Source organism: Scyliorhinus canicula, chromosome 2 (assembly GCF_902713615.1).
Source record: "Scyliorhinus canicula chromosome 2, sScyCan1.1, whole genome shotgun sequence".
NCBI lineage: Eukaryota > Metazoa > Chordata > Chondrichthyes > Carcharhiniformes > Scyliorhinidae > Scyliorhinus > Scyliorhinus canicula.
The window spans coordinates 27,373,263-27,401,047 of NC_052147.1; the positions used below are offsets into that span (position 1 = coordinate 27,373,263).

General features: G+C 48.7%; 1 long non-coding RNA gene across 1 annotated transcript in view; it reads right to left on the bottom strand.

Annotated features, from left to right (window-relative positions):
- Positions 1-16,700: 16,700 nt before the first annotated feature.
- LOC119962361 overlaps positions 16,701-27,785 on the bottom strand; it is a 32,678-nt gene continuing 21,593 nt past the window's right edge. Inside the window, exons 2-3 of the long non-coding RNA XR_005459842.1 lie at positions 19,172-19,298; positions 16,701-17,103 (exon numbers count right to left, since the gene is read on the bottom strand). This is a non-coding gene — a long non-coding RNA (uncharacterized LOC119962361). The remainder of the gene's footprint in view (positions 17,104-19,171; positions 19,299-27,785) is intronic.

The following is a 27,785-nucleotide window of genomic DNA, read 5'->3' on the forward strand; positions in this document are numbered from 1 at the left end:
GGTTCCCCCGCCACGCCAGGGTACGGGGTGGAGAGGTTGATCTCCACCCTAACAGGATCCGCCTTCGGGTGATCAACGAGGCAAAGGCTACAACATCTGCCTCCGCGCCCGTTTCCAACCCTGGCTGGTCCGACACCCCGAATATGGCCTCCTGAGGGCCCGGGTCCAGTTTCACGTGCACCACTTTCGAGATTTCACTAAAATCAGCTCCCTTTACTTGCAATCTGCACTCCCATTTCTCCAGCGAAACACAGCCTACTTGGCTGTGTCTCAAACATCTCAGGACTGATGTCAGCTGCTGCAAAGCCTGTGTACAGAAGTGGGGAATACAGCCAAACACATTCTGCTAACTGTGGAAAGGCATCTCAAATGATGAAACATCTACTATCAGAGCCTCATAGTCTTGAAAATCTTCACCTGTTGAGTCAGAACTCATGTGGAACAGTGACAAAGTAAGGTGTAGCAACACAGTGAGAAGATGGTGTCAGAGTCACCCTCTGCTCAAATAGTCAGATACTTTTCACGATCCATTTACAGGCGGATAATTGAAAGGGGGGGGGGCTTACAACGCGTGCCAAAGAGATGTTTGAAACTTGCTAGAAATGCCGGAGACCTCATTGTAATAATGATGGCAAGCTGCCTGTCACCTCGCACTTCTAATGGATACTCACCCATTGGCCTGGATGCAATTCAGGCTCATCATTACAAGGGCATCGTTTCTCAAACAAATTCATGAAATATTATTAAGCCAGCTGACAAATAAACATGAATTAACATGATTAAATGACCACATTTATGTGGCCAATTAATCTAAAAATAAACTGCAGCGTTGGATTCTGTGGAGCAGTCGCTGCTCTTTGTAATGCTAATTTCACCATATCCAAAGATGTTCCATGGCACCAATCACTTGACTTACGTGATTATGCTGCAATCTGCAGAAATAAATACGTGAATGTACGCTTTGAATTAAAAGGGTTGAGTATTAAAAATACAAAAGTGAAATTGAGCACAATGAATCATATTGTTGATCCAATACCTAATGCAAAACTGAAGAGATAAGTCACAGCCATTAAGAGAAAATAATCCTTTTGTTTTATTTGACAGCGGTATTAAAGCAAAATGTTGGTTGTGATTTCCATCAGGCTAATAACAAAGAATCTGAAAAGAATGGAAAAGAGAGAATGGGGCAGATTTTCATTTGCGTTGCCCAAGTGTCCAGCAACACTCAGGTAGAGATTGGGGAGGATTATCAGATGGGAAGGATCACACATTCTTTCCAATTCTTCGACCAAGAATTAAGAATTTAATAGAATTGAAGGGCAAACCTGACAGGTTGTGTTACAGACTAATTTTCCTCGGTGCATTTTCCCCATGCAATACAGATTCCTTTAAAATGTGACTCTGTAACTGGACTTCAGGAAGTAAGTTTACCCAAGTGCTGTGATTGGGTGCAACACTAATTTTATTTTTACATCCCAACTGATTTTATTCCCCATTGAAGTTAGTGGGCCATAAGGGGTGTAAAATTTGTAGCCCATCCTCATCCCATCAGATTCTTGATGGAATTACTCCAATAATATCTCTGATGTTGAAAAATAGACACCTTCCATTATTTTTGAGAGGAGCTGAAAAACAACGTTTTGGCAAAATAATGAAAGAGCACTCACACACACGTCCCTCGTAGCCTCTAATTTGTTAATCCTTCCTTTGTCAGCTCTTACAAAGTTACTGACATCGGGCAGAAAATTCATCTTCCTTGCCTGCAGCACACAGGATGCATTATGCAGATCAAAAATTCGAAATATTGAGAGGAAAGTACATCATCCTGACAGAGAAGAAACAGAGAGGTCTGCACCAAACTGCGACTCCGGTATTGGTGAATATTTTTAAAATTGCCGACAGTATGTAACGTGGACCATCCAGGCTCACGTGCCTTTGGGATCTGTTACATTCAGAAGAAAGTTCTTCATAGGTATTCAGAGGACTGGAATAATAAAAGGTAAACACGTAAAAAGCAAAGAGTTTGAAAATGTCCTTTACCGAAGGAATGCTGGATGGAATTTTCCGGCCGTTTGATGGCAGCGGAATTCTCTGGACCCGCTGGCAATAGAACTCCCGCCCACGGGTTCCCCGGTGGCATGAGGTGTATTCTGCCATCAGCAACGGGGTTCCCGATCTAGCGGAGAATCTAACACCGGGCAAATGAAAAAAAAGGGTGCAATTCTCCGCTCTCACGAAAATTCGGAGAATAGCAGGCGGCGTAAATTTTTACGGGCACACTGGTCCGACGCCCTTCCGCTATTCTACCCCCCCCCCCCCACCACGGCCGCCCCCCGACACGAATCGCTGCTCGCCGTTTTTTTACGGCGAGCAGCTATTCACCCCTGGCCGATGGGCCGATTTCCAAGGCCTTTATGGCCGTTTTTATGAACGTAAAACACACCTGGTCTGACCGTTCGTAAAAACGGCCTTAAAGTCCCGATCTGGGGAACCATGGCACCGATTGGCACGGCAGTACCACGGCCGTGCCAAGGGTGCCATGGGCCCGCGATCGGTGGGCACGATCGCGGGCAGCGGGTACCTAACCCGCGCACTCTTTCTCCCTCCGCCGCCCCGCTGGATCCATTCGCGGGCCGGCTGAGGGGCATAGCGGCCCGCGCATGCGCGGGTTTCACGCATATGCGTGATGACGTCATCCGCGCATACGCGAGTTGGAGTCGTCCAATCTGCGCATGCGCGGCTGACGTCCTCTGACGCGTCAGCCGTCGCTAACTCTGGCTAGCAGGCTTAACGAAATTCGTTAAGCCCGCGATGCTGGAGTTCACAGCCGCGCGATGCTAGCCCCGACTGGGGAGCTGAATCGGTTCCCGGTCGGGGGGGGCGGAGGCTGGCGTCAAACGCGCCCGTTTTTGACGCCAGCTTCCCGAGTTTTCGTAACTCGGGAGAATCGGCGCCCCGTTCCGATACTGCCCCACCGTTCTCCATTGCAAGTCCGTCCCGCTGCCACTGCGAATAAGGACGGAGCACCAAATTTCCCATACGCTGCAGTGGGACCGGAGAATCCCGTTACCGTGATGGATGGAGAATCCAGCCCAGCACCTCTAGCAGTGCAGCATTCCTTCAGCACTGCATTGAAGCATCAGCCTAGATCGTATCCTCAAGTTTACTAAATTGGGTTTAAACCCATAATCTTCTAATCGAGAGACAAAATTCCACTGAGCCGAGACAGGCACATCAATATAGCATTGAGGCTCAGGTTGACTTTTTGGAGAATCTGTCCTACGGATGTGGTTTAAAACTGAGGCCCTGTCACTCTCACAGTCAAGGGTAATGCACGCAATCTCCAATGGTTCATTTGGTACATTTGCCAGGTGGCGTGATACTGGGCCGTAAAAAATCAGAAAACTCTGCGTGTGACACGAGGCCACTGCTGAGTTCATGGACTTCAGAAAAAGCGTACGGAAAATTGGCAGTGCCTGATCACTCGATCGGAGTCCTATGCAAGGAAGGGAAAAGAAATCAGTTGAGTTTGCAGTTTTGGGTTTCATTTTGATGTAGTGGTGAATACAGGCTTGAAGCTGGGCAAGCTGGCAAAGTGAAGCTGCGGAGCCCAATGCAAAGCTTTCTCTTCATTATTTTTCTAGTTGCAGCTTCTATGGGAGTACAGGCCTCCATATGGAAGCACCATTGACAGGCAATTAAGATAATTAAGGAGGCAGATGACAGGCAACTTATAAGGCGGTGAGATTTTACCAACACCTCATCCAAACAGATGTGGCAACTCCACAGTGGGAAGTCTTTGATTGCAGTGACAAACATATAAAACTTTGTGCAAAATAAGAAACAGTGAGCAACAGAAATTCTTGCACAGTCATTATTCTACCAGTCTTGAAGCAGAAATTGGACTCTTGAGGCGTAATTCTGTAGAGAATCTGGGAAAACCTGACTGAGGAACACTTCTCCTCAGATGGCAGAGTGTCCAGTAGATGCTTCTAAATCAGACATTCCTACTCTACACAGTGAAAAGACAGAAACACTTCTACCGGATCATCACTCATTATGCAGCAAGTGTTTTGTGAATCCATATGGCCAGACGCTCCTCTCAGACCTCACACTCAGGCAGAACCTGAGGGCAGCACAGCCGCACAAGTGGATAGCACTGTGGCTTCACAGTGGCAAGGTCCCAGGTTCGATTCCCCGCTGGGTCACTGTCTGTGCGGAGTCTGCACGTTCTCCCCGTGTCTGCGTGGGTTTCCTCCGGTTACCTCCCACAGTCCAAAGACGTGCAGGTTAGGTGGATGGGCCATGCTAAATTGCCCTTAGTGTCCAAAAGGTTTAGGAGGGGTTATTGGGTTTTGGGAATATGGTGGAAGTGAGGGCTTAAGTGGGTCAGTGCAGACTCAACGGGCCGAATGGATTCCTGCACTGTATGTTCTATGTTCTATGACACTGAGATTTCCCACAGAAAACATGACAAATGTCACTTTTTCACCACAGCTTCTTACCCCGGGTAAAGTGCATTTGTGTTTTTTAAAATTCATTCATGGGGTTGTGCCAGCATTTATTACACATCCCGAATTGCCCTTGAGGGGGGAATTAGGCGTCAACCACATTGCTATGGGTCTGGAGTCACATGTAGGCTAGATAAGGGGCAGATGTCCTTCCCTAAGGAACATCAGTGAACCAGATGGGTTTTTATGACAATTGACAATGGTTTCATGGTCATTATTAGACTTTTCATTCCAGATTTTTATTGAATTCAAATTTGCCCCACCGGGAACGCGAGGACCCGAATGGGCTGCAAGGTATTCCCTTGCCCGCAGAACGCCTTTACACATCCGGATCGCAAACATGCCCCCTAGCAACCCCTCAACCAGTGCCCGGGACACTGCCAGACATGACCCTGGAAACATAACCAGCGCCCTGGCCCCCGCCAGCGCCCTGGACCCCGCCAGACGCAACCACCTACCTTCCACAAGTTCAGACTTCTCCCATCGGATCCCAGGATCATCCAGCCGCAGCCGCCGACTGAGGAAGCGAGGGAAACGTGGTGGCCTGCAGGTTAGACTGAAGCAACGCGGTTTCAACACTACTCTCCCCAGCATACTCCTGGCAAATGTCCAAGTGATTGAAAACAAGGTGGATGAACTTAACGCCAGACTTACCTCTCAGAGGGAAGTAAGAGACTGCTGTGTGCTCTGTTTCACAAAGACATGGCTCACGCCCGCCTCACTGGACTGTGCCATACAACCTGAAGGCTTCGCAATCCACCGGGCGGACCGCACGGCATCTTCAGGCAAAGCGAAGGGTGGAGGGGTTTGCCTCCTCATCAACTCCTCCTGGTGCTTGGGTGTGGCAACCCTAGTGACCTACTGCTCCCCAGACCTCCCCAGACGCCATTTCCCTGGCCCTACTCTCATCCCTAGAGCATTTTGACAACAAGGACTCCTACATCAGACTCCTATTTATTGACTACAGCTCCGCCTTCAACACCCTAATCCCAACCAAGCTCATATCAAAGCTCCAAAACCTAGGACTTGGCTCCCCACTCTGCAACTGGATCCTCGATTTTCTGACCAACAGACCACAATCAGTAAGAATGAACAACAACACCTCCTCCACAATAGTCCTCAATACCGGGGCCCCACAAGGCTGCGTACTTAGCCCCCTACTCTACTCCCTGTATACACATGACTGTGTGGCAAAATTTGGTTCCAACTCCATCTACAGGTTTGCTGACGATACGACCATAGTGGGCCAGATCTCGAATAACGACAAGTCCGAATACAGGAGGGAGATTGAGAACCTAGTGGAGTGGTGTAGTGACAACAATCTCTCCCTCAATGCCAGCAAAACTAAAGAGCTGGTCATTAACTTCAGGAAGCAAAGTACTGTACACACCCCTGTCAGCATCAACATGGCCAAGGTGGAGATGGTTAGCAATTTCAAATTCCTAGGGGTGCAAATCTCCAAAAATCTGTCCTGGTCCACCCACGTTGACACTACCACTAAGAAAGCACAACAGCGCCTATACTTCCTCAGGAAACTAAGGAAATTTGGCATGTCCACATTAACCCTTACCAACCTTTACAGATGCACCATAGAAAGCATCCTATCGGGCTGCATCACAGCCTGGTATGGCAACTGCTCGGCCCAGGACCGCAAGAAACTTCAGAGAGTCGTGAACACCGCCCAGTCCATCACACAAACCTGCCTCCCATCCATTGACTCCATCTACACCTCCCGCTGCCTGGGGAAAGCGGGCAGCATAATCAAAGATCCCTCCCACCCGGCTTACTCACTCTTCCAACTTCTTCCATCGGGCAGGAGATACAGAAGTCTGAGAACATGCACAAATACGCTCAAAAACAGCTTCTTTCCCGCTGATACCAGACTCCTAAATGACCCTCTTATGGACTGACCTCATTACTGCACCCTGTATGCTTCATCCGATGCTGCTGCTTATGTAGTTGCATTGTATACCTTGTGTTGCCCTATTATGTATTTTCTTTTATTCCCTTTTCTTCCCATGTACTTAATGATCTGTTGAGCTGCTCGCAGAAAAATACTTTTCCCTGTACCTATGTGCACGTAACAATAAACAAATCCAATCCAATCCAAATTCCACCATCTGCAGCGGCAGGATTTGAACCTGGGACCCCAGAGCATTACTTTGGCTCTCTGGTTAAGTAGTCCAGTGACAATACCACTATGCCATCGCCTCCCCTATTTTCACAAGACCAGCATAATGTACACCCAGGTGGTTCACTTCTCTATGAGAGTTCCTACATGGTACTCCTGCTGTGTCTGGATCTGATGTGGAGACTGGTGGCTTGAGAGGGGGTCCCAGCTGCTGAGATACCCGTAGTGCATTTTCTCAGGATCATGGTATACATGTTGGCACTATGACAGCTGCATTTGTGCAGGGGCAATGTTGGTCATGGGTCCATGAGTCCTATTATGTGTCTCATTGAGGAGAAGCAGAAGGAACAACTTCAGAAAATTGTGGGGCTCTTGGGTAGAAGCCAAAAGGTGGGCACCCCATCTACATCATCTCTTCTTCCACCCATGGCCGATCTGCCTTCCAGCCCTTACCAGGGGTATTCATGCATCCTTGCACCATCAATACAACTGGCAAGACCATCGAATGTATCATACAATCTGATGCCAGCCCGCTGCTCCTACATCCACATGGTGGCCATTCGTTCAATGGAAGAGCCCATACACTCATATGCAGTAATTAATGAGCTGCTCATGTCATGAACACACCCTTCCATTTTCCATGCACTCAGGAAAGTCTGCCAGATGTCCACACATCTTCCGTTGCTGTTACACGAGTACCTGTTTTATACATGGCCACCAATGCTCTGCTTCTCCAGCTGGGTACATATGATTGGAGCTTTCTCTCATGGTCTGATGGGGACTGCCCACTGTGGCCTCTGCCTCCATCTGCTCTGTCTCACATATGGCTCATCCTGTGTCCCCTGTTCTAAATTCACCAGGAGCCCCACTAAAGTGTGTGTGTATCTGTGCTGGTGGAGGGCGTGATTGACACCGGTGGTTCCTCAGACCCCAAATCCTCTTGTGCGATTGAAGCGGCCTCCAGACAGATGCCATTGTTCCTCCAGAATTGTCCTGTATTAAAGAGAAACCATTCATGACTCAACCTTCTTCATCTCAGCTGGGGCTCCAGCAGACATCTGTCAGCATATCAAGTGGCATCAACTGGAAAATGCTTCAGAGTCAGAAGCTACTCCAAAGCACTTCCAGAGAGAATACAGTAAATTTTCTCCCTCTCTATGCCGCACACCATTCTCACCATCTGCAACTGCCTACACCATTGCCATCTCCTTTATCAGCCTCAGGAATGCTTGTCTGGCTACTGCACCCCCTATAGGTCCTCTTTCATGCACTGTACTCTCATTTCTCCTGTAAAGTGAGGTTAAAGGTCAGATACACTTAGCTTTCCCATTTGACCATCTATCTCCATTATTTGAAATTATGCTCCAACTATTAGATTTGCTCAGTATTTACATTACCTTTGTGCCATACTTACATTACTTTGAGGGCTGGCAATGAGCTAAATCTTTGAACCTAATCATTGCCTGCCTCGAGGCCCCCTTGCTCAGGGGTGAGCCATCTCTGTAAGATACTCAGGTACTGACAGCTTGACTTTGCTTCCTACTCATCTGAACAGAATGCAGAAGGTCAAATGCTTCCAGTACTGGACCCAAGTGTTGCTCACCATCCTATGGACGCAAATCTCTCTGGTGATCTCTCGAGTTATGCCAACTTTCTTTGCCTGGCTGGCCTCCTCCTGGAGCTCTCCGAAAAGAGCGTGTTCCTCCTGGCTTGTACTGCCTCTATTATCGCCACCAAAGAGGCATCAGAGACCTTGTGGTCGCCCTGCCATGACAGACTGCCATACTCCTCTGGTGTACTGACCCCTCATGGTTGCTTCCCTCTGCCTACGTCCACTTTGAAGACTGAGTGGTACCCTTTAATTGGGGCCACCCACCTCCACGTCCCGTCATCTACTCCTACCTGCCACCCTTAACTAGTCGGGTATCGCAGAGGCAATACACTTGCTGGTTACTTGCTGGTTTCTCTTTAATACAGGACAATTCTGGAGGAACAATGGCATCTGTCTGGAGGCCGCTTCAATCGCACAAGAGGATTTGGGGTCTGAGGAACCACCGGTATCAATCACGCCCTCCACCAGCAAATACTTATGATCAACATACCTGACCTCCAGTGGGCTCAGTGTCTGGAAATGGTCCTGACTTTAGGCTGCAGTCTAAATAGCTGATTGCTATTTAGAGATCCCTTCCACAGAGCAGCTGTGGCAATATTGGGCAAGGATAAAACCGGACTCACTGCGATGGCCACTACAGTTGAATAAGCTGCCAACCTACATCTAAACTCAGCTGTGAAGAACAATATACTTGGGTGAGGCACTGAAGAACAGATGAGACCAGGGAGAATGAGTCAATTGCCTTTTAAAGAAAAAGGGGAGAATTTGGGGGCAAAAACTTACACTAAAAAAAAGTATTAAAATACCCATGAACACAAAGTTGGGGAATTCTTGCAGCTGGTTTCCCAGCTCCCCGCGACAACCTCAGCGAAATTTGAGAAATAGCATAAGCTATTTGCTGCCAAAGCTCTGGTAGAAAATTGCCAGGACCCACTGCACAAATTCCCAGAAATTTTTTTTATCTGAGCAAAGTGAAAAAGCACAAGCAAGCACAAGTAAGGAACCTTTTTCCATGTGTTCTTGTTGCCTTTTGGATCCCTGGAGGTTTGTAACAATTGCCCCTAAACCTTGGAAAGATCTGAACTCTTCATGTTCAACTTGCCTTGCTGCCCTGTAAAACAGGAGGACTGGTTTGAACGCTTCACATCAGTATCTAGTGCAGCCATAAAATGTGGCCCCCTGGAACACTGACACATGGCAATTAGTCCCAGGCTAATTAGTTTCTTGCTCGTCACAGATAATAAAACAAATAGTCTTCCAGCAAACACATGTAATGTGTTGAACTGGAAAGACACAGTCGACCCACCCAGGTATGGCAAACTTTTCTTATTATTAGAAGGTCCCTTCCACACAGGATATTATCCAAGACTGAGAAGAAAAGCTTGAGGGAAGGTGGCGTCCGAACTGAAGTTCGCCCTCCCCGACGAGAGCACCAAGGATTTTGCAATCTGTCAAAACTGTATTCAGGCAAACACCACTCTTAAAGCATCAAACATACAGAAAGGTTGTGGCCTGCTGAACTCTACATAGAAACAACAACGGATTTACAGTCAACTGAAATGTCACCAAATAAACTGCCAGTGTTCAAACATTTCGTTTCACTGTTCCTTTTGTTATTCCAACAACTTTCTCTCCTTTACTCACACTTTCCTGGACTGCAATTATAAGATCTTAGATTAATTTTTTCAGCTTTTTTTGCTTTACATGTCATTTTTGGCAGTGAGCTTTTCCAGGCTATTTAATGTGTCAGTCAAGTCTCAATACTCAATATTCCCACCCACACATTTCCACTGTGAACTCTGCTTGTTGATCAGAAGTTGATTCTGAAGCAAAGATTGTCCTGGATTATTTTGATGACCTCTATTTCTGACTGTATGAAACATAGAAAATACTCGTTACCTAACGAAGGGACTCGTTAGGGTGGATACTGGGAGGATGTTTACACTTGAAGGGGGAACTTTAAATAGGGACACAGTTTAAGAATAAGGGTTTTCTCCCTTTTAAGATGGAGATGAGAATTTTTTCTCTCAGAGGAATGTTAGTCTCCTCCCCAGAGAGCAGTGGAAGCTGGGTCATTGAATTTACTCAAGATAAAGTTAGACAGATAGGGAGTCAAGAGTTAGATAGATAGGGAATCAAAGGACAGTTAGGGAGTCAAGAGTTAAGGAGGGTGGGGCGGCGGCAGACAGAAAAATGGAAATGAGATGACATCCAGATTAGCCATATCTTGCTGAATGCTGGTGCAGGCTTGAAGGGCCAAATGGTCTGCTGTTGCTCCTATGTGCTGTGGTCCCATGTAGCTTGATGACTGGTGTTGCTCTTTTATCTCTATTAATATTAACCACAAGAAGCGAGTACGTCCATGTATTGGACAAATGACCACACAACCGGTATATTAGTTCAATTATTGTTTATTATTAAACATAGGCTTGGTTCTATATGTAATAATTCACACAGCACTACACATGAAACTATACCTAACAGCTTAAATGACCTTTACTTAACTTTCAAGTGACTGGCTCTGTGCAGGTTAGATAGGGCCTATATCTGGTTTCCCACATGTGGCGGCTGCAAGTTGTCAGGTGCGTCTGGGCGGCGGCTCATCCTTCTGGCAGCGATTGTAATTCCTTAAACTTAGCTGGTCGATGTGCTATAGTTGGTGGGGCAGCGGCCGGTCCCAAAAGAGACAGAAATCATGGCTGCATTGTCTTTTAACTGGCTTGAGTTTTTCCCGCCCCTTTTGTGGGCAGTTTCTAGGTCACTGTCAATCAATTCCTCAGGGCTCCACCCTCTGATTGATCACATCCAATCAGGGGCTGCCACATCACTTTTGGGGTGGGCACTCAGTGGCCAATCCTGGGAGGGCTCTGAGCCGGACCTCGGTGCCGCCTATTCTGGAAGATGATGAGATGAACCTGATGTTCCCATTGTTACTTTAATCGCCTTGAATGGCCCATTTGCAGGTGTGAATTCCTGCACACTTCTGGGCTGCCGTTTGCAAAGATACAAGCTGCAGCCTGCTTGTGTCCCAAACCTGACCACAATTCCCATCGTTCTTTGTGGGCGGCTATTTTAGATGGCCACACCGGCGACAGAAGCTAGGACTTTCTTGATCCTGAGGGCACACCAGTTGAGGTCCTTGGTGAACCTGGCCACGCTATTTCAGGTAAACGTTAAAAGCTCCTATAATGCTATTTGAAGATTAAACAGTTAATCAGGCATCATGGCCAAGATTTCTCCTGTCAATGTCGTTTAATGGTTATTCAATCCTATTGCTCTTGATGGGATCTTGTGGAATAAATGGCTATTACATTTGCCAACGCCTTAACGCTTGTAATTCACTCTATATAAGGTATTTCTGTGATATTCCTGAGGGATTTAATAAGGTTTAATAACTACAAGTATCTTGTTTTTAAATGGAAAATAATCACCTCTATCTCCATTACTCCACTGGTCAATGTTGGGAGATGACCAGCAGGCAATAGGTAAATCATCATTCATCTGTTGCCTTGTGGTGAATATGACTGCAATCAAATGTCAGATTACGGTTTCTAGTTAAGCTTTCCTAAATATAATCGGTGACATGGTCCAAGGGGCATTTCCGAAACAGCACAAAGAAAACAAAATTACTCGGTAAACTAAATGAAAGTATAGCCCACAATTAAATTAAACACCAATCAAAAACTGGTAGTCCTACAGTCAGGAATGAAGTAAAAAGGTTAAGTGCATTTTCAGCTCAGAAATGTATGTTAATATATGCAGCAGCCAAGAGAAGGGATCACCTGATTATGGGCATTTGTCAGCAGATGGAGATGGATCAGATCTGTATGCTACAACAGCCTCTATCAGGATTCCCTAGGGAACATCATGATAGAGAATTTTTGATTCAGAGATGTTAATAAGATTATCTGCTTCTACCTTCAACAGAGAAAGACAATGATGAGGAGACAATATTATTCAAAAAGCATAAGCGGGATTCTCGAACCTCCCGCCGGGTCGGAGAATCACCGGGGGCAGCATGAATCCTGCCCCGACACTGGCTGCCATATTCTCCGGCACCGGTTTTTGGGCAGGGGCAGGGATCACTCCACGCCGGTCGGGGGCCGTTGGCAGCGGCCCTGCCGGCAATTCTCCGGGCCCCGATGGGCCGAGCGGCCGCCCATTTCTGGCCAGTCCCGCCGGCGTAGATTGGACATGGTCCCACACGGCGGGACCTGGCAGGTAAGTTGGCTGGTGTGGTCCTCGGGGGTGGCATGGGGGGATCCGACCCCAGGTGGCCTGGGCCGCGTTCGGGGCCCACCGATCTGTGGGCAGGCCTGTGCCGTGGGGGCACTTCTTCCTTCCGGGCTGGCCCCTGTAGGGCTCCGCCATGGCCGGCGCAGAGAAGACATCCTCCTTTGCATGCGCCAGAATACGCCGGCCGATCTGCGCATGCGCTGAACCACACAAGAGGTGCTGCGCATGCACTAACTCACGCAGTCCCTTCGGCGCCGGCTGGCGCAGCACCAACCCCTCTGGTGCCGGCCTAGCCCGCCGCCGAATGCCGCTACTTCCGGTCGGTCCGACGCCGGAGTGGTTCACACCGTTTTTGATGCTGGCGTTGGGCCATCACATCAATTCGGGAGAATCCTGCCTCATATCTTTCCTTCATGTTGTACCCAATGGCCATCAACTGGACAATGCACAACTGAATCAAGAAACTAGGCAGCCTTGTTTGGCACACCCAAGTAATGTAGCCCTCTCATACTCTGCCTTAAAATTGGTTTTAAAGTATTCAATAAGTGGCCAGAAAGGGGTTAGTAAGTACTTAGAAAGCTCACATCATTAGGTTTTTTAAATGCATTTATGGGATGTGGCATCGCTGGTTAGGCCAACATTTAATGCCCATCCCTCGTTGCCTTCACAAGGTGGTGGTGAGCTGCCTTCTTGAACCGCTGCACTCCTTGAGGTGTAGGTACACCCACTGTGCTGTTAAGGAGGGAGTTCCAGGATGTTGCCCCAGCGACAGTGAAGGAACGGTGATATATTTCCAAGACAGGTTGCTGAGCGACTTGGAGGGGAACCTCCAGCTGGTGGGGTTCCCAGGTTCCCGCTGCTCCATTTCCAACAAAGAATAAGATGTTATCTTAAGGGTAAAATATTAAAATAATTTTTAATTAATTTTTTATTACTTTTGTCAATTTTACATATATTACATTACGCATCTTTAACTAACATTTAATAACCCCTTCCTCAACCCGAAAACAATTAACTAAATACCCCCGTCCACCCTTTTAGCTGCTGACTGAGGTTAATTCCTTAAAGCGAGATATGAATGGATGCCATCTCTTGTGAAAACCCTCCTCGTTCCTCTTAAGCTCAATTTAACGCTTGAGGCTTAGAAATCCCATTAAATCTCCCAGTCATATTGAGGCACAAGGTGGAGAAACTGACCTCCAACACAACAGGATCTGCCTCCTCGCCATCAGCGAGGCAAAGGCTAAGACATCAGCCCCTGCCTCTGTCTGGTGCTCCAACAAGTCTGACATCCTGAATATGGCTCCCAAGGGACTGGGTTCTAGATCCAGCTGTAATACTGCCGACATGGTGCTAAAGAAGGTGTTCCAGAATATCCTCACTTTCAGGTACGATTTTCAGGTATGATTGGCTGGCCCCCTCCCGCATCTGTCACAAACGTCCTAAACCCCTTCAAACATGTGGCTCATCCTCAACATCATCAAATGTGTTTTGTGAACTACCTTCAATTGTATCAGTGCCAACCTTGCGCACGAGGACGATGGGTTTATCCCCTGTAAAGTTTTGCACCAAAGCCCTTTTTTCAATGCCTCCCCCAATTGCTCCTTCCATTTGGCTGTAACCATATCCAGAAAATCTGATCCTGCTTCCATAACTTTTCTATAAATAGCAGAGGTAACTCCCCCCCCCCTTCTATCCCCAACACCATCAACATCTCCAGCAAAGAAGAAGGGAGTAGCATTGGGAAAGTAGGGAAGATCTCCTTTATGAAAGCCCATTTAATAATAATAATCTTTATTATCTCAAGTAGGCTTACATTAACATTGTAATGAAGTTACTGTGAAAAGCCCCCTAGTCGCCACACTCTGGCACCTGTTCGGGTACACAGAGGGAGAATTCAGAATGTCCAAGTTACCTAACAGCGCGTCTTTCAGGACTTGTGGGAGGAAACCAGAGCACCCGGAGGAAACCCACGCAGACATATGGAGAACGTGTATCTGAATATATCTAAAGTCCTCCCTCCTTGGGAGCTCATATTTCTCCCTCAATTCTTCAAATATTGCAAAACGACCTTTGAGAAAAAAGTCTTTCAACGTGATCACATCTTTTTCCCCCCCGGTCTTGAAACCCAATGTCTATTCTTGCAAGTTTAAATAGATGGTTTTCTTGGACTGGCATTAGTTTCGGCCCTGCCCCTAATTTAAAATGTTTGCAAAACTGCTTCCATATCTTTAGTGTTAAACCTATGCAATTTAATAGAAAGCCTACTCCATTATATTCAACAATGACCGTTACTTTCATTTTATTGTGCCTCTAATGTAGTAAAACATCCTCAGGTGCTTCTGAATTTGGCATCAAGCCGCTTAAAGAGACATTAGGCAGGAAAGAGGTTGGTTTTAAGGTTTATTTTGAAGTAAGAGAGAATGACGGAGGGCGACAGAGAGGTTAAGGGAAGGAATTCCAGGGCTAAGTCAATTTAATAATAATTAAATAAATTAACTTAATATTCCCTATTTCTAAGAAATTGTGTTGGTTCATCCGGAGAAATTTGCTTAAAATTGGCATAACCCATGTAAAAGCTCACACAATTTTAAGGAAAAATTCTATTCACCTCTCTGCCATCTTTGCACTAATTTACAAATCATTACACCGGACGCCTGTCCCTACCCCCTACCTCTCTCTGTGTGGATCAATTGCCATTGGAACTTCCACTTAGTACATTGCAGGCTATCTAAATATGAAGCTTTTTTTTTGAAACAGGAACACCACAAAATGAGTTTCAAAGATTTAGAGTGTTATTATTGTTTTAACTTATTGAGAAGCTGACTACCGTACCGCAGTATTCCCCGTATGGTCTGTATGGCCTGGAGCTTCACTTTCTCGGGGTATTTATCCCAAGGGATGCACTGCAGGGGCCCCGGAAGCCCCAGGAAAGGACCGCAGGAGACTTACCCGGGAAGTTATACCTTCAGATATAACCCTGTGTCTGGGACCATCTGAATCTCCAACTTAAATCGAAGACTTCAGATGGTTCCAACTCAATTAGCAAAATAGTTACCCTGGAAAAATTGGCCTGGGTTACTATGGTACCCAGATCTTCCCAACCACACTCCCCATCCCATGAATATCCGACACTCCCTGAAGCCCCCCCCCTCCCCCCCGACTACCCTCCTAAATACATCCTACACATGCCTGACAAACACCCCACCTCCACAAACCACCCAGCCCAGCCTACCCTACTGATGCACCCACAACAACCTTCCCAACCTTCGTCCACCCCCGACACCCCCCACTCCTCGGCTATCCTCCAGAACCCCCGACCTCTCCGACCTCTGACTACCAACTCGAGCCCCACCCCACCCGAACTACCCTCACTGATTTATCTTCACCCTGACTTCTCAAAGTGCCTGGGACTTTAAAACTTGCCTGCTCTACGGCAGCTGCAGCATTGCACATTTCTCACAGGCCTGGGTCAGAACATGCAGCAGAAATTCTGCACCTGACCTGGGGAAGCAAAAAGGAGCGGAGGTGGAAACCTGACGGTGATTACCATTCATGGACTTTCTGCACCATCTATTGTTTTTGCAAATCGTTCCCAGTAATCTAAAATCTGATTCCTCAGAGATGTCGTGATAATCCATTTTCTGTATTCATCAAGTTGCCATTCTTAAATTTATCAAGGATTATGTTTAAAGTGTGTATTAAAAATCATTTGGCCCCAGGTCACTAATTCTGCCCTAAGTGGAACTCAATCCCAGCATGATGTGGAGATGCCGGCGTAGGACTGGGGTGAGCACCGTAAGAAGTCTTACACCAGGTTAAAGTCCAACATGTTTGTTTCAAACACTAGCTTTCGAAGCACTGCTCCTTCCTCAGGTGAATGAAGAGGTATGTTCCAGAAACATATATATATAAACAAATTCAAAGATGCCAGACAATGCTTAGAATGCGAGCATTAGCAGGTAATTATGTCTTTACAGATCCAGAGATAGGGGTAATCCCAGGTTAAAGAGGTGTGAATTGTCTCAAGCCAGGACTGGTGGTAGGATTGCGCAAGCACAGGCCAGATGGTGGGGGATGAACGTAATGCGACATGAATCCCAGGTCCCGGCTGAGGCCGCACTCATGTGTGCGGAACTTGGCTATAAGTTTCTGCTCGGCGATTCTGCGTTGTCGCGCGTCCTGAAGGCCGCCTTGGAGAACGGCCTAGTGTTTGAAACAAACATGTTGGACTTTAATCTGGTGTTGTAAGACTTCTTACTGTAATCCCAGCATCAACATCAAACTAGTAGTCATCAATTTTAGAGTGTTGGGGATAGATAATTTACATGCAAATGTCAGAAAGAGCCTTACTCTCAGAGTTTGACTAGGCAATTAACAGTGGCTAGAACATAATCTGTCAGATGGAGTTGGGAACCTCTTGGAGGCCTGTTTCTGTTTTAGGGATCCTTTGGAGCATGTTTCTCTACATCTGTGATTTTCTCTGCTTCTCCGATGGTAAAACAAATGCCTTGAAACCATTCTTCAGCTGCTGTGTTGTCTTCTCGATGCTGATCCTCTCTTTTGCAGATTTTGTTCTTCTTCAACATTGGATACCAGTCAAGTGTCAGCTGCTGCAAGTAGAAATAAGGAAAAGGCCAAAACATTTGGCTGTGACTGCACCTTCACCCAACATAGTAACAGCAAAACATGGGATGGTAAAGCAAAGTATTAGCACAACTATCGGAAATAATATCAGGTAGCACAAATAAGTGCCGAGAAACATGGAGTAAATTTGGGGAGTTCCGTTAACATTGTGTTTAAATTCTCCTCCCTGAATCAAAAACTCCCCCTAATTCTGCAGAGCACAGATTTTAAAAATGTGGGGTGTGATTCACCGTTAGCCGACGCAAAACGGGATTGGGCGGAGAATAGCCTCTGATGCCAGAATCGCGGTAGGTTCCGGTTTTACGGCAAATCGGAATCTTGCAGCACCCCAAAAATTTGGTAAATGCGTCACTCGCCGCCTGGCGTTTAAGTACCGTTGTCATATCATTATCGGGCCTGCCCTCTATCCTCTAGGGCCTCTGCGATTCACCGCTGCCGATAGGCCGAGTTCCCGATGGCGTGCTTCACTTGTGGTGTCAACAGTCAAGAACCCGGCGTGGCAGCTGCGGACTGTGCCCAGCGCAGCCACAGTCGGCTGGGAGCCATGCTGCTGGCCGGGGGTGCTTCCACGAGGGCTGGAGGGACTGGTGGGGATGGGTAGGGGGGCAGTATTTGGCAGGTTGGGTCTGCGCATGTCCGGCGGCATGTTTTACGGCACGTCCACTGCAGGTCGTCACCGTGCACATGCGCGGCCACGGACCCGGCCATCCTCCAGCCGTTTATATCGTGGGAGCCAGGAGTTGTACCTGGCGTGGCTGCCAATCCCTCACCAGTCGCAGGATTGGTGAGGGTTCAGCACTGATTTTTCCATCGTAAAACGCCAAAGTTCCCACCCCGGCGTCGGCACTTAGCCTAAAAAAACAGTGAATCCAGCCCGTGATGTTCAAATCAACAGGATTCTGTTATATAAATGAAACTCCTGGTCATACATTCATTGTCAGGCCTGGTACACATTGAATTTGATCTGTCATGTTGGATGTGCACGTTTCAGCCATAGCGGCCTTATTATTGGAAATAGAAAGGTACAATGTAACCAATCTACTGATGGTCTGCCATCCCGGCATGCCTGTGAAATGGATAAGCTCTCTCCGTCTCAAATTATAAAGAAATTTGAGAATAGAATAACCTAAGCCATGTGGTATAAGTATTTAGGGCTTTGTAATGAGGCTCGCCAAAGATTTTGGCGTGTTGCTGTAGACTTCATTGCAGCACAGGCAAATGGATTCTTTTTTCGTTGACACATAGTGACGACGATGAATTCATCTACTTAGTGTATTGCTGCCACCTGCAGGCAACAACTTACTCGGCTAGCCAGATACTCATTCAGCAAGTTAGAATTTAATTGAGAGACGGCAACTTGATTTTAACGTGGCCTGCGGTTACGCCAAGTCTCAATTGTGAGCTTGATTAAACGTAGCCCCCTAAAAAAAGGATGACGTTAACTCGGGTCTGTCAGCAGTTCCCCTTTCCGTTTGTTTGCAGTACGTCAGCTCATGTTGCCAGAGTCATGTCAACCTTTGGACACGCTATAAGGCGTTGTGGTTTTTTGTTCACTGGTACAGCACTATGAATCTAACATCAACTTTAAACTAAATCCAACAGGGATTTGGCATCAAAAACGTAGTGACAAATAGCGATGAATGCAAAAGGACAAATATAGTACAGTCTCGATATTTCACTCGTGCTGACATGGTGGTGATGAGCTTTTCCCTGTTGAAGGAATAACCACTCCACATAGAACAGCTTCCCACTGAGAATTTAGTTGCTGTTTAGCTGGTTTAGCTTAGTGGGCTAGACAGCTGGTTTGTGATGCAGAACAAGGCCAGCAGCACAGGTTCAATTCCCGTACCAGCTGAGAATTCTGAATTCTCCCTCTGTGTACCTGAACATGCGCTGGAATGTGGCGACTAGGGGCTTCATTGCAGTGTTAATGTAAGCCTACTTGTGACAATAAAGATTATTATTATTAACATTTCAGAGTTCAGAAGAAGAGACCCCCTTCCATTCACTACACTTGTATCAAAGCCAGCTTACCTTCTAGGCGAGAGGCGGGGTCGGCATCTCCAAGTCCCAACAAACCCTGGAGTACCCGTGCAATGCAGAGGCCAGAAGAGGGCTGCACATGTGCAATTCAGCAGGTTGACTTCTTTGGGTCGATGATCTGTGCAGAAAGCACAAGTGGTGCAAAAACCCGGATCAATTGACCGGGAGTGGTGCCGTTGCAGACCAGTGCCCTTACAGGCAAGGGACAGTTGTAAGTTCCAAAAGGAGAAGGGACAGGAAGAGGTCCCAAAGGAAGTGTTACAAGCAGAGGACAAGAAGAAGTTCCAAAAGAAGAGTCACGAAAAAGGGACGGGGACTGTAAAAGGTCTTAGTCATGTTAAAAAGAGAGGGAAGAGAAAGGGGCTCCCAGCAGGGAAAGTGCTGCGGTTAGTAGATATTAAATCCCTCCAGGGCAGATGGTGAAATTTGAATTCAATAAAAATTTGGAATTAAAAGTCTAATGATGACCATGAAACCATTGTCATAAAAAACTATCTGGTTCACTAATGTTCTTTAGGGAAGGAAATCTGTCATCCTTACCAGGTCTGGCCTACATGTGACTCCAGGCCCACAGCAACGTGGTTGTTTCTTTTTTCTTTTTAATTTAGAGTACCCAATTATTTTTTCCAATTAAGGGGCAATTTAGCGTGGCCAATCCACCTAACCTCCACATCTTTTGGGTTGTGGGGGTGAAACCCACGCAGACACAGGGAGAATGTGCAAACTTCACACGGACAGTGACCCGGGGCTGGGTTTCGAACCCGGGTCCTCAGTGCCATAGGCAGCAATGCTAACCACTGTGCCACCGTGCTGCCCAATGTGGTTGTTTCTTAAATGCCCTCGGGAATGGGCAATAAATGCTAGCCCTGCCAGCGATGCCAACATCCCATGAACGAATAAATTAACCGAAGAAAGCTCAGGAAAAGCACCAACAATGGAAGAAGCCGGAGGGTCCAATAACACTTTGTTTGCTTGAAACAGATGTTATTGGTCGATAACTAGATCTTACTTTAAATTTGGGGATTTTGTCATGATTCCAGTCAATGTTGTAACTGGAAAGTAGGATCTAGAACGGAACCTTAGCTCAAAAGCCTTTGCCTTTTAAAAAATTAAACATGGAGGAACAACGTAACAGGACCACTAATTAGTTTTAGCAAAAAGAAAAACACATTTATTAAACATGAAAAAATTGGGTTATGATACACAACCCCTTTACTTCCTCCCCTTAGCTTAACAATTACACAGAGAATTTAAGATTAACAAGATTAACACAGATTACAAAGAATATCTTATGCCACAGTGGTCTCATTAACATACAAAGTCCCTTTGAAGCACACAAGATAATGGTGGTGAGACACACACCTCTCTGAATCTAAGTGAATGTTTCTGGATTTCCCCCCAAAATTCCCCAGACAATTCTTATACCGTAAGCTACCTGGTCTCAATGAATTTCAGCTTCCACGAGCGATTTCAAATTCCCCTTTCAAAAGTCGCACTCTCAAATCTTCTTTTAAATTATGCTTTCTCTCCACTGCTTCCAGCAAGGTTTTGCTTTCAGGTTTTAAACCTCTCCCTTCAGCTTTCCTTGGCCTCGGGCTTTTACACAAACTCCGAGTTTCAGCGACCGATTGCCGCAATTATTTCAAATAATGGGCAGCATTCTCCCTTACCCGGCGTGACGGAGGGTCCTGGAGTAGGGGAGTGGCGCCAACCACTCAGGGGTCGGGCCTCCCCAAAGGTGGGGAATTCTCCCCACCTTTGGGGGCCAGCCCCGCGCCGGAGCGGTTGGCACCAGAAGACCAGCGCAAAAAACCGGCGCCCCCGGCAGCGGGGCTGGCCGAAAGGCTTTCGCCGGTCGGCGCATGCGCCGGCAGTGACGTCACTGCCGGCGCATGCACGATGTGGGGTTCTCTTCCGCTTCCGCCATGGCGGAGGCCGTGGCGGCCACGGAAGAAAATAGTGCAGCCAGGGCACTGGCCTGGAGTCTGAGCGGGGGGCCCTGATCGCGGGCCAGGCCACCGTGGGGGCACCCCCCGGGGTTCGATCGTCCTCCGCCCCCCCAGGACCCCGGGGGCCTGCTCGCGCCGCTGATCCCGCCGTTCCAGAGGTGGTTTAAACCTCGGCGGCGGGAGAGGCCTCCCAGCGGCGGGACTTCGGCCCATCCGGGCCGGAGAATCACCGCAGGGGCCTCTCTGATCGGAGTGGCGAGATTCCGCCGCCGCCACTTCCCGGCTGGCGGAGAATCTCTGCCACGGTGGGGGCGGGATTTTAGGCGGGGTCGGAGAATTTCGCCCAATGTCTCCCAAACTGTAGCAATCACTCACAAACCTTAACACCGCTGCAGATATCTTTCTGGCCTCGCACCATCCAATATCTTTACATCTCTCTGTGACTTTACTGAACAATAATCTGTTCTGGTTACCAGATTCACCTGTTCCGTTAACTCCAGACTTCTTGGAAAAGTCTCTTCATTTCTGTAGTGTCTTTAACTAGCTGGACATTAGGCTTCCGGCATCTGTTTTCTTAATCATTATCCCAAAGTATGGCTTTTCTTCCAGCAAACCGAGTGAAAGAGATCAGAACAATAGAACTAGGAACAGGAGTAGGCCATCTGGCCCAAAGGCCTTCCACGCCAGCCGGCGGGGCGCCAACCACTCCGGCGGGGGCCTAGCCCCTCAGGATCAGGACTTGACCCCTAAAGGTGCGGATTCTCCGCACCTTTGGGGCAGCCCCATGCCGGAGTGGTTCACGCCACTCCATCCCACCCCGCCGGGTAGGGGAGAATCCAGCCCCTTATTTCTAATGTTTACCAATACAAATATAAATTCCTTAAAACTACCTTTGTTTTCCTAAAGATCTGGGGCTGGATTCTCCGGTCACCGACGCCGGAATCGTGTGCGGCCACGGGCCAGAGAATCTAAATTCCTGACAAATATGGGGGCGATGCAGCTTTCATGATGTTCCAACCCCTCCAGAGCGGCGTACTGTCCATGTATGCCATGCCACCTGTCCAGGCCTGAAGCTATTGTCTCAGGTCTGCACCCCGATGCTCTGCCCCCGACTGGCTGAGATCCCGGCGGCGTTGGTCTCTCATGGTCTCATCTGTCAGGAACTCAGAACTCAGCATGGCGGCTGCGAACTCAGTCAAGCGCCGCCACAGTCGGGGAAGGGTCGATCCGCGGATAGGGGGGACATTATTCGGAGCTCGGGGCACTGTGGTGGGGCGGACCGGAGCGCGCGAGCCAGCTGAAGGTGGGGACTATTTCGTGGGCCGGGTCCACAAGCGGCATCTGCCAGGAAGCACGGCACGGCCGCTGTCATGCACATGCGTGGCCATGGACCCGGCAATTCACCAGGCTGTATCGGCAGCTAGAGCCTGGTTCTCTATGCTGCCTCCCTGCTAGCCCCCAGCAAAGCGGGGTATCGGTGGGCGGTTTGCGCCAGTTTTCACCGTTCCCATGCCGGCATGGGGACATAGTTTCCAAATTGGAGAATCCAGGCTCCATAATGGATTCAAAATTTCAACTCTGCTTCTCTCTCCTCGGATGCTGCCAGACCTGTTAAGAGTTTCGAGGGCTTTTGTTTTTATTTTATATCTCTAGCATCCACATTTATCCAACATAAAACCACTAAACTCACCAGAAAATGTTCGGGCTTGTCCATTCCAGTGTAATTGTATTTTTATGTAGTAGTAAGTCTTAATTACAACAACCTCATAAAATTAACTTTCAAATGTGTGGAGTAACATTCCTTCAGATGTTAATTATTGTTGAATATCTTTTTCAAAATATTTAAATGAAATGAATTCAAATTAAATGGATCACAAAATGTAATTAACATTGGTTACTACATTCACCTGTATTTGCATTCTGATTTTGTGAGGATAAATGTGGGCAGCATGGAGCACAGTGGTTAACACAGTTGCTTCACAGCTCCAGGGTCCCAGGTTGATTCCCGGTTTGGGTCACTGTCTGTGCGGAGTCTGCACGTTCTCCCCGTGTCTGCGTGGGTTTTCTCCGGGTGCTCCAGTTCCCTTCCACTGTCCAAAGATATGCAGGTTAGGGTGGTTAGGCTGTGCTAAAATTGCCCTTAGTGTCCAAAACAAAAAGGTTAGTTGGTGTTATGGGAATTGGTTGGAGGTGTGAGGATAGGGTGGAGGTGTGGGCTTGCGTAGGGTGCACTTTCCAAGGGCCGGTGCAGACTCTGGGCTGAATGGCCTCTTTCTGCACTATACATTTGATGTTTCTATTGCTTGGACTATTTAAGCCAATCTTCTCACAGATGATATTTAGGACATGGGCCGGGATTCTCCAATACCCGGTGGGGCGGGGGTCCTGGCGTAGCGGAGTGGCGCCAACCACTCCGGCGTCGGGCATCCTCAAAGGTGCGGAATTCTCCGCACCTTTGGGGGCTAGGCCCGCGGCGGAGTGGTTGGCGCCACGCCAACTGGCAGCAAAACCGGCGCCAACGGCCTTGAACGTCCGCCGGCCGGCGTCGGGGCTGGCTGAAAGGCCTTCGCCGGTTTGCGCATGCGCCGGTGCGTCAGCTGCCGTTGACGTCACCACCGGCGCATGCGCGGTAAGGGGGTTCTCTTCCTGGCGGCGGCGGAAGAAAAAGAGTGCCCCCACGGCACTGGCCCGCCGGCCGATTGGTGGGCCCCGATCGCGGGCACCCCCCGGGGTCCGATCGTCCCGCTCCCCCCCCCCCCAGGACCCCGGGGGCCCGTTCGTGCCACTGATCCCGCCGCCACCAGAGGTGGTTAAAACCACGGTGGCGGGAGAGGCCTCTCAGCGGCGGGACTTCGGCCCATCGCAGGCCAGAGAATCGCCGCAGGGGGCTCGCCGATCGGTGCGGAGGACACGCCGATCGGCGGGACGTGGTTCCCGCCCCCGCCAATTCTCGGGTGGCAGAGAATTCCGGCCACGGCGGGGGCGGGATTTTCGCCGGTCCCGGGCGATTCTCCGACCCTGCAGGGGGTCGGAGAATTTCACCCATGATTCTCCATTCAGGATACTAAGGGCTGGATTCTCCGATTTTGGGGCTATGTCCGGAGCATGTGTCTAGTCCTGTGTTGGAAAAGTTGGTGGCACCCCCACACTGATGCTCCGCCCGGGGGGGGTGGGGGGGGGGGGGCTAGCAGATGTGCACATAAAATCCCCAGCATTCCCTGTAGCTGCAGGCAGAGAATTGACGGGTCCGTGGCCGCACATGCACACGGCGGCGACCCTCAGCACTGCACAACATGACGCCGGCCACACATGGACCTGGCCTGCTGGATAGTGCCCCCCTGTAACCCCACTCGCCAGCCCCGAAGACCCCCCCCACCAGCGGAACGGCTCCCCTGGCCCCCGCGACTGTGGTGGCACTGGACACAGTCAGCAGACCACAAGTGATTCGTGCCGTCGGGACGTTGGTCCACCGAGGGTGGAGCATCGGGGAAGGGCCTTCAGGTGAGGTCCTGAGGCCACCCCAACGGCGTGCGGCGTACTCACCGATGACGCCGTTTGAGGAGGCAGAGCACCCGAAAATAGGCACGCCCTGAATTTTGGCATCAAAAGGGATTTTCCGACCAATCGCCGAATGCGTTTTCGGCATCGGTAATCGGAGAATCCCGCCCTCTGTTCTCCCGCCAGAGTAGAATCACCCCAGGTCTCCGCTGATATTAGGAACAGGGCACATTATGTAATTCCCTCTTCTTTTCCATGCAGATTTATGCATGGCGGAGAGCTCGGGAGATTCTGTTGGAATCCCGATATCGGGCCACCATTTTGAGTGGGCGGCCCGATACCGAAGTCCGGTTGCAGGACACACTCTCTGCACAACACAAATCTCCCCACCCCCCCAATGACAAGTAAGGGCATCCTCCCCCTCAATACCATGGGAATAATGGGTCAGCCCCCTCCCCAAAGCACGCAGACATGAGGGTGACCCAACCCCCCACATGACCTCCCCCATAAGAGACCTTCTCCAGAACCCCCATTAGACCCCCTCCCCATCATATCCTGAAGAGAAACCCCCCCATCAGAAATCCCGCATGAGACACCCAACAGAGACCCCCTGTCAGACACCTCCCATCAGATGCTCCCAACTGACACCTCAAGAAGCCTTGGACACTTGTAGCAGCTGTTGCTTTGAGCACTTCTGTCTGAGGCAGTAGATGTTATGAAAGATAATGCGGTAATTTTCCAACGCCCTGTCTGGACTGCTCTTCTGCTTTTAGACAGGAACCTCTGATGGAGCCGAGCTCTCTGTGGGGATCTTATGTCACCTGAGGATGGAGCTGCGCTCCGAAAGCTCTTGTTTGAAACAAACCTGTTGGGCTTTAACCTGATGTTGTAAGACTTCTTACTGTGCTCACCCCAGTCCAATGCCGGCATCTCCACATCGGAGATCTTATGAGGGAGGCTCCATTAGGCATCTCTGATGGAGCTCCAATGGGGAGGTCTGATGGGAGGGGTGGGCTTGGGGGAGCAGGACTTGCATTGTAAGGAGGAGGGGGATGCTCCGATTAAAGTCAGGGTGCATCTACATTACAAATATTCCCCCATGACCCAACCTGGGATCCACTGCACCAGGGCCATGATTGGAAATATTTGAACCAATCCACGCCCGCCTGTATCACACTGAGAGGCCTGGAGCATCACGGGGGTGTCAAAAATTGGGCTTCCAGCCCGTTAATCGCATTCAAATGGGTGCAAGTAACCCATTTGTGTCCTCCCGCGGGGCGAGTAGCTGGTGATGCTGCCGGCAGGGGAGTGGAGCATCGGAACAGGGCCCCGATTCCAGTTTTAGCTCGACCAGTTTTAGCTCGACCCTCAATTCTCCGCCAGATTGGGAACCCCTCTATGGGCGGTAGGCAGCGGAGAATCCATCCCATAATATCCATTTGAATGGACACACTGCAATTAATGTAACTTTCAAATAGGAGCCTAATGTAAACATTTCACTCCCACTCCAGTTGTAACTGAAGAAATTCCAGACTATTGACCCATGTTTTTAACCAACATCCGAGAAACCTGGACGAAACCCTGGGAATTATTTTAGCCTTACTCACTCGGCTGCTAAACCGGCTGGATCAAATCGGCCGTCTGCATCACATCTCACCTAATTGTACATCCCATTGATTGTTGCTGCGAGGTTAAAATGGTCTCCCTTGCTTTATACTTGCAATAACATCTTCGTTTCCATTGGTAAGTGAAACAGAATGTGATTCATGACTCCCCCATATCAATGTTTATTCTAAATGTTTTCACACACAAATTATGTAGCTGACTGCTTTTCCGCATACTCTTCTGTAATTGGTGCAATTTAAACCTTATTATGGGCTGGATACAGTTTCAAAGTACATCATCCAATTTAAAAATTGCAATAATATTTAGTTGGTTTTAAATACATCCCTCTCCACTCGGGTATATAAAACCCAAGCATTTTGCCTTGTACTTCTCTGACACAGTGAGAAAAATTGGACATTTTGTTCGGTTTTACTCAATCAGTGACAGTAGAATATTTTTGTAATATCTCAAAACAATCCAAGAAAGGTTATACCTCCACCACTGCAGGTGGGTACTCCCTGGTGTCCTGTTTAATATTTATCCGTCAACCAACTTCACTGAAAATAGATGATCACATTGCTGTTTGTGGAAACTTGCTACGTCCAAAATTGGCTGCTGTGTTTCCTACAGTTTAACAGTGACCACATTGTAGGACCCATTCGGTGTCAAAGCGTTATGCTACGCCCTGTGGTGCTGAAAGTTGCGATATAATTGCAAGTTTTTCTTTCCTACTGCTCCGGCTCAGATCAGGTAACCCGGCACAGAATAGGGAGCAAACCTGTAACCTTCCCGAACGTGGCATGCACAGTGGTTAGCACTACTGCCTCGCAGCGCCAGGAATCCGGCTTCGATTCAGGCCTTGGGACCCTGTCTGTGTGGAGTCTGCACTTACTCCCCGTGTCTGCAGGGTTTCCTCCGGGTGCTCTAGTTTCCTCCCACAGTCCAAAGATGTGAAAGTTAGGTAGGACTGGCCTTGCTAAATTGCCGCTTAGGGCGGGATTCTCTGTCCGCGGGTTGCCCAGGATGCTTTCCTTGATGGGACGAAAATCGGGCATCAGGGCAAAATCGGGATCGGTACTCTGACATCTCGCTGGCGGCGTGAACAAGTCCACACCGCACGCCAGCAAGATCATGGAAATAAATGCAAATCCGTCGTAACGATGGAGGTCCAATTGCCTGGGAATGCACTCGTATTCCACACCATGCATAAACCTGCATGGCGTGGAACACTGAATTACATCCTGCTTTACAAGCACAAGGGGATGGTAAAACTAGTGCAATTCAGCTTCGGCGGGAGAACATAGGGCTGGATTTTCCAATTGCCGATGCCAAAATCACATTCGGCAATTGGCCGTAGAATCCGTTTTGCCGCCGAAATCGGGGTGGCGCCATTTTTCGGGGGCTCTGTCCCCTCAAAATGGCCTCATCGCCAAGTGCAACGCACGCCATTGGGACGGCCTCAGGACGTCACCTGAGGCCCTCCCTGATGCTCCACCCCAGATGGGCTGACTTCCCAACTGCATGGGGCGCGTGTCATCACAGTCTTCGGGGAC